The 7,901-nt window shown below is 54.5% G+C and overlaps 1 non-coding gene and 1 pseudogene across 1 annotated transcript; both read right to left on the bottom strand.

Moving 5' to 3' along the window:
• Positions 1–267: 267 nt before the first annotated feature.
• On the bottom strand, positions 268–449 carry LOC144674893 (U2 spliceosomal RNA). Its single transcript, XR_013574678.1, has one exon. It is a non-coding gene; the product is annotated as a U2 spliceosomal RNA (small nuclear RNA).
• A 5,351-nt stretch (positions 450–5,800) lies between these two features.
• On the bottom strand, positions 5,801–5,979 carry LOC144674904 (U2 spliceosomal RNA; annotated as a pseudogene).
• Between the last annotated feature and the right edge of the window lie 1,922 nt (positions 5,980–7,901).

Genomic DNA, 7,901 nt, shown 5'->3' with positions numbered 1-7,901 from the left:
TCCTTCGTCGCTGTGGTTCACCGTGACTCGGACGGTGATAGGTAACCCACGGTATGAATTCGGATTGCGATTGGTTATCGCCCTTCCATCCCGACCTTGCCTTGGCAGGACCATGGTGTCGCCCCTGCAACACTTGATCTTAGCCGAAAGGCCGAGAAGCGATGAGAAAGAAAGAAAGTTGTGTTTTGAAAGATGTGCATGTTGAAAAGTAAAGAAAGCAGATGTTTGTAAGAAATCTATTTTTAGCATTGAAAATCCCCTGGAAAGGGGTGGTGCACCATTCCCAGAAATACTGCAATACCGGGTCGATGCGTGGAGTGGACGGAGCAAGCCCCTATTCCATCTCCCTGCTCCAAAAATCAATTTAATATATGGTCCCCAGATAAGGGACGTATCAGATATTAAACTGATAAGAACAGATTTTTTTTTTTTTTTTTTTGTAAAAATATACTTTATTCATAAAAATCTTCAATCACATTCAAAACCATTTCAAGAACAACATTACAAGGGTACAATCCAGGTTAAACTTTTACAAAATGTATCACCAGGTGCATCAGTACAAACAATATTACAGTCATTTACAGCCTTTCATTTTGATCTGTACAGCCCGAGGGGCTCTAAACAGTTCCCAGTCTCTCGGTGCGCTGTGGTAGAAAGGTCTTAGACAGCGACCCTTCCCCATTGCGCCTTTGCGGCAGCTGCCCCAAGCTTTAGTGCGTCCCTCAGCACGTAGTCCTGGACTTTGGATTGTGCCAGTCCGCAACAATCGGTCGGGGACAACTCTTTGTGCTGGAAGACCAACAAGTTTCGGGCAGACCAAAGCGCGTCTTTCACCGAGTTGATGATCCTCCAGCTGCAGTCGATGTTTGTCTCGGTGTGTGTCCCTGGGAACAGCCCGTAGAGCACAGAGTCCTGTGTCACAGAACTGCTCGGGATGAACCTCGACAGCAACCACTGCATCTCTCTCCAGACTTTCTTTGCAAAGGCACAATCCACAAGGAGGTGAACAACGGTCACTTCCCCACCACAGCCACCTCGAGGGCATCGTGCAGAGGGGGTGAGACTCCTGGCGTGTAGGAAGGATCTGACGGGGAGGGCCTTTCTCACCACCAGCCAAGCTACGTCTTGGTGCTTGTTGGAAAGTTCTGGCGATGAGGCATTCTGCCAAATGACTTTGACAGTCTGCTCGGGGAACCATCCCACAGGGTCCACCCTCTCCTTATCCCTCAGGGCCTCTAGGACGTTACGTGCTGACCACTGCCTGATGGACTTGTGGTCAAAGGTGTTTTTCTGCATAAATTTTTCCACCAGGGACAGGTGGTACGGCACGGTCCAACTACTTGGAGCGTTCCGCGGCAGCGTGGCCAGACCCATCCTTCGCAACACCGGGGACAGGTAGAACCTCAGCACGTAGTGACACTTGGTGTTTGCGTACTGAGGGTCTACGCACCGCTTGATGCAGCCGCACACAAAGGTGGCCATCAGTATGAGGGCGATGTTGGGCACGTTTTTTCCCCCTTTATCTAGAGGCTTGTACATCGCGTCCCTGCAGACACGATCCATTTTCGACCTCCAGATAAAGCGGAAGATGGCTCGAGTGATCGCCATCGCGCAGGAGTGTGGAATGGGCCAGACCTGCGCCACGTACAGCAACAGCGAGAGTACCTCACACCTGATGACCAGGTTCTTACCCGCAATGGAGAGGGAGCGTCGCTCCCACATGCCCAGTTTCCTTTTCACCATAGCCACTCGCTCCTTCCAGTTTCTAACGCATGCCCCGGTCCCTCCGAACCATATCCCCAGCACCTTCAGGCCGTCAGCCCTGACAGTGAAGGGGACAAAGGATCGGTCAGCCCAGTTCCCAAAGAACATGGCCTCGCTCTTCCCACGATTTACCTTGGCTCCCGAGGCCAGTTCGAACTGGTCGCAGACGTGCATCAGTCTGCGCACCGACAGCGGATCCGAGCAGAAGACGGCGACGTCGTCCATGTACAGGGAGGCTTTTACCTGAGTGCCTCCACTGCCTGGGATCGTCACTCCTCTTATGCCCGGATCCTTCCTGATGGACTCGGCAAAGGGTTCTATGCAGCACACAAAAAGGACAGGCGAGAGAGGGCAGCCCTGCCTGACTCCAGATTTAATCGGAAAGCTATCTGTTTCCCACCCATTGATTGAGACTGCGCTACTGATGTTAGTGTAGAGCAGTTGGATCCAATTTCGAATTCCCTCCCCAAAGCCCATTTTGGAGAGCACATCCCCCATGTAGGTGTGCGATATTCTGTCAAAGGCCTTCTCCTGATCCAAGCTGATGAGGCAGGTATCCACACCCCTGTCCTGTACATAGGCAATTGTATCCCTGAGCAGCGCCAGGCTGTCAGAGATCTTCCTGCCTGGCACAGAGCAGGTCTGGTCAGGGTGAATCACCAATTCCAGAGCGGATTTGACCCGGTTGGCGATGACCTTGGACAGAATCTTATAGTCCACATTCAACAGTGAAATGGGTCGCCAATTTCTAATTTCCTCCCTTTCCCCCTTGTGCTTGTAGATGAGGGTGATGATGCCTTTCCTCATGGATTCTGACATGCTGCCGGCCAGGAGCATACTCTCGTACACTTCTAGCAGGTCTGGGCCGATCAAGTCCCACAGAGCCGAATACAACTCCGCCGGCAGGCCGTCGCTTCCAGGGGTTTTACTCTTCTCGAAGGACTCGAGGGCCTTAGTCAGTTCGTCAGGAGTTAGCGGTTTGTCTAGGCTCTCCCGCGTGCTGTGGTCTAAGACCTCCGTGATAGAGGACAGGAAGGACTGGGAGGCCGTGCTGTCCGTGGGCTTCACGTCATACAGACCGGCATAAAAGGATTTGCTGATCCTCAGAATGTCGGACCGTGATGACTTTACTGAGCCGTCTTCTTCCTTCAGGCTGCTGATCACAGAGCGCTCTCTGTGTACCTTTTGGAAGAAGAAACGTGAGCACGTCTCATCCTGCTCCACGGAGCGGACTCTGGAACGGAAGATGATCTTGGAGGCCTCCGAGGCAAAGTGCGAGGCTTGCTGGCCCTTCACCTCTTGGAGCTCCTCCTTGACATCGACCCCCATCGACTGCAGCCGGAGCAGATTCTGCATCTTTTCCTGGAGTCGGGACATTTCCCTCTGTTCCTTTCTAGCTTTCTGGGTGCCTTTGCGGATGAAAAACCTCTTGATGCTTCCCTTGATCACTTCCCACCAGTGTGTCAGGGACTCAAAGAGGGGTTTCACGGTTCTCCAACCTTTGTAATCCCTCTTGAGCTCCTCAATGTTCTCTGGGGTCAGCAGTTGCACATTTAGCTTCCATGCCCCCCTGCCCACCCTCAGGTCTTCCTCCAAGTGGCAGTCCGCCAGTAGGAGGCAGTGGTCAGAGAAGAACACCGGCTTGACCTCGGTGGATCTGACTGTGAATGCACGGGACACAAACAGGAAGTCTATCCTGGAACGAATGGACCCGTCTGGCCGCGACCAGGTGTATCTACGCTGCGCTCCGTCTGCAGGGTTGCTGAAGACGTCGTGCAGCTTGGCATCCTTAACTGTTTCCATCAGGGATCTGGACGTAGCGTCCAATCTGCTTCCGGCCCTGCCGGATCGTCCAGCCGCATCGATGATGCAGTTGAAGTCCCCGCCCAGAATGACCGGCCTGGAGGTCGCCAGCAGCAGTGGGAGCTGCTGAAAAACCTCCAGCCGCTCAGCCCCTTGTGCCGGGCCGTACACGTTAATTAACCGGAGTGGAGCGTTCTTGTACATTACGTCTGCTACCAGGAGTCGCCCGCCCACCACCTCCTTGACCTCGGAGACGGTGAAGTTGCCTCCCCGCAGCAGAATACCCAGGCCGGAGGAACGAGAGTCGTTTCCGCCCGACCAGATCGATGGCCCGTGGGACCACCATCGTGACCATTGCCTGTAGGAGCTGAGGTGCGGTATCGCACACTCCTGCAGAAACAACAGGTCAGCTTTGACCTTGGCTAGGTAGTCCAAGGTCGCAACACATCGCGTAGTAGATTTAATGCTACGCACATTTATGGATACAATCTTTAAACCCATATTAAAGCATTTATTCTCCTACCAAACCCACTGTCTCTGAGAGTCCCAGACCTTTAGTCTGCTCCTTCATACCCGTAGTGAGCTCAAATTCCTTCACTTTGGATGGGCTGAGGTAGATCTCCTTGGCCGTGTTCTGCTCCAGTGGCATCTGGAGGTTCACGTAGTGAGCGGATTTTGAGATGACCTTTGCTGGAGAAGCTTCTCCAAAACTCACCCCCTCTGGGGGGTTGCTGTTCCCGGCTTCCTGGAGCTGGGGTGCAATGATTGCCTCACTGCTCCCAGATTCCAGGGGCTGTGGTGCACTGGCCTCCTCAGGTTGCAGGCAAAGTTGGGAAAGTTGGGGTGCGCTGGTCTCCTTGTTGTCTCCAATTTTCTGGAGCTCGGGTGTCTCGTCCTCCAACGCCCTGGAGCTTTGCCGCCTCTTCTGTCGGTGCCGTTCTGGCACTTCATCATCCGAAGAGCTGCTGCCCTTGTCATCCGTGTCGGATGGGAGACGCCTCTTGCCGCTTCTCTGGGAAACGCCTTTGCTTCTTCTTCGCTCCCTCTTACTTTTCTTCTTCTTCACCGTCCGCCACTCCCCCTGCTGCTTTTCCACTGCTGCCTCCTCCTCCATTGATTCGCTGTCCTGAGGACTGGGAGGTTCAGGGGGTAGTGCTGTTGATTGGCTCTCTGTTGCCTCAATCTCTTTCTCCACCTTGTCTGTCTCTGTGTCCTCCTTTGTCCCGTTGAGCTCCCTGGGGGCCTTGGTGGTTGGAGTGACACGAAACATTTCTTCTGCTTCCCCCTGGTCGGCTTTGGCTGCCTGTGCGTAAGTACGGCAGCGTTTGGGGCAGGTCCTGTAGAGGTGACTTGCCTCGCCACACAGGTTGCAGCACTTGGCCTGTTTGCAGTCTTTTGTCTGGTGCCCTTCCTGTTTGCAGATCTTGCAGAGGGAGGCGCTGCAGTTGGCCGCCACATGACCAGCCTTGCCGCATGAGCGACAATGCTTGGGTTGCCCAGCGTAGACCAGGTAGCCCCGGTTTCCCCCGATAGCGAAACTGGAGGGAGGGTGGAAAATGGCTCCCTTACCATCGGTCTTTAGCGTGACCTTAAACAGGCGTTTGCCTGTCCAGATCCCCAAGTCGTCTCGAATCTCGGTGCCGCTCCCCACCTTATCGAAGTACCTGGTGAGGAAGGTGACCACGTCGGCGACAGGTACGAAGGGGTTGTACACATGCACCATCACCTCACGTTCCCGTTGCAACGGCAGAGAAAAGTGCGGCTCCGCCGTCAGGATCTTCATCTCCGGCAGGTCTCTCTTCTCCTCGAACACCCTCAGGAGCCGGACGCAGTCTGCCACCCGCTTGAACGTGACGTCAAAATAACCGCCTTTGCGGGAGTCGTGCAGGGTGAAGATCTCCGTAGCTTGGAAGCCGCACGCCTTCAACAGGATCCTCCTGGTGAAGAAGCCCCGATCCATAGGTGATCCTCCTTCGCTGTGGTTCACCGTGACTCGGACGGTGATAGGTAGCCCACGGTATGGATTTGGATTGCGATTGGTTATCGCCCTTCCATCCCGACCTTGCCTTGGCAAGACCATGGTGTCGCCCCTGCAACACTTGATCTTAGCCGAAAGGCCGAGAAGCGATGAGAAAGAAAGAAAGTTGTGTTTTGAAAGATGTGCATGTTGAAAAGTAAAGAAAGCAGATGTTTGTAAGAAAACTATTTTTAGCATTGAAAATCCCCTGGAAAGGGGTGGTGCACCATTCCCAGAGATACTGCAATACCGGGTCGATGCGTGGAGTGGACGGAGCAAGCCCCTATTCCATCTCCCTGCTCCAAAAATCAATTTAATATATGGTCCCCAGATAAGGGACGTATCAGATATTAAACTGATAAGAATAGATTTTTTTTTATTTTTTGCAAAAATATACTTTATTCATAAAATATCTTAAAACACATCCCAAACCATTTCAAAAACACCATTACAAGGGTACAATCCGGTTCAACTTTTATAAAATGTATCACCAGGTGCATCAGTACAAACAATATTACAATCATTTACAGCCTTTCATTTTGAGCTGTAAGTCCCGAGGGGATTTAAACAGTTCCCAGTCCGTCGGTGCACTGTGGCAGAAAGGTCTTAGACAGCGACCCTTCCCCATTGCGCCTTTGTGGCAGCTGCCCCAAGCTTTAGTGCGTCCCTCAGCACGTAGTCCTGGACTTTGGATTGTGCCAGTCCGCAACAATCGGTCGGGGACAACTCTTTGCGCTGGAAGACCAACAAGTTTCGGGCAGACCAAAGCGCGTCTTTCACCGAGTTGATGATCCTCCAGCTGCAGTTGATGTTTGTCTCGGTGTGTGTCCCTGGGAACAGCCCGTAGAGCACAGAGTCCTGTGTCACAGAACTGCTCGGGATGAACCTCGACAGCAACCACTGCATCTCTCTCCAGACCTTTGCAAAGGCACAATCTACAAGGAGGTGAACAACGGTCTCTTCCCCACCACAACCACCTCGAGGGCAACGTGCAGAGGGGGTGAGACTCCTGGCGTGTCGGAAGGATCTGACGGGGAGGGCCTTTCTCACCACCAGCCAAGCCACGTCTTGGTGCTTGTTGGAAAGTTCTGGCGATGAGGCATTCTGCCAAATGACTTTGACAGTCTGCTCGGGGAACCATCCCACAGGGTCCACCCTCTCCCTTTCCCTCAGGGCCTCTAAGACGTTACGTGCCGACCACTGCCTGTTGGACTTGTGGTCAAAGGTGTTTATCTGCATAAATTTTTCCACCAGGGACAGGTGGTACGGCACGGTCCAACTACTTGGAGCGTTCCGCGGCAGCGTGGCCAGACCCATCCTTCGCAACACCGGGGACAGGTAGAACCTCAGCACGTAGTGACACTTGGTGTTTGCGTACTGAGGGTCTACGCACCGCTTGATGCAGCCACACACAAAGGTGGCCATCAGTATGAGGGCGATGTTGGGCACGTTTTTTCCCCCTTTATCTAGAGGCTTGTACATCGCGTCCCTGCGGACACGATCCATTTTCGACCTCCAGATAAAGCGGAAGATGGCTCGAGTGATCGCCATCGCGCAGGAGTCTGGAATGGGCCAGACCTGCGCCACGTACAGCAACAGCGAGAGTACCTCACACCTGATGACCAGGTTCTTTCCCGCAATGGAGAGGGAGCGTCGCTCCCACATGCCCAGTTTCCTTTTCACCATAGCCACTCGCTCCTTCCAGTTTCTAACGCATGTCCCGGTCCCTCCGAACCATATCCCCAGCACCTTCAGGCCGTCAGCCCTGACTGTGAACAACAAATCATTGAAGCGTTTACGGCACTGGATCCAGGGAGCTCACCACCTCCTCCCAGGCTTCGTCATGTGGGGGGACCCCCCTCCTCCCATCCTGTGGGGGCCAATACCTCCCACTGTGCTGCCACCTCCTGCAGGAGGGCAGCAAGGCAGTCATCAGAAAAACGAGGAGCACATTGGCCCCCCCCCACTGGCTCACCCTGCAGCCTGCCCTGCTCCTGAGGCCCACCCTGCAGCCTACCCTCCTCCTGAGGCCCCATCCTACAGCCTGCCCTCCTCCTGAGGCCCACCCTGCAGCCTACCCTGCTCCTGAGGCCCACCCTGCAGCCTGCCCTGCTCCTGAGGCCCACCCTGCAGCCTACCCTCCTCCTGAGGCCCACCCTACAGCCTGCCCTCCTCCTGAGGCCCCACCCTGCAGCCTGCCCTCCTCCTGAGGCCCACCCTACAGCCTGCCCTCCTCCTGAGGCCCCACCCTGCAGCCTGCCCTGCTCCTGAGGCCCCACCCTGCAGCCTGCCCTGCTCCTGGGCCCCACCCTACAGC

This window comes from Cetorhinus maximus, unplaced genomic scaffold (genome assembly GCF_964194155.1).
Source record: "Cetorhinus maximus unplaced genomic scaffold, sCetMax3.hap1.1 HAP1_SCAFFOLD_853, whole genome shotgun sequence".
Classification (NCBI taxonomy): Eukaryota; Metazoa; Chordata; class Chondrichthyes; order Lamniformes; family Cetorhinidae; genus Cetorhinus; species Cetorhinus maximus.
This window is presented reverse-complemented; position numbering and strand designations above follow the sequence as displayed.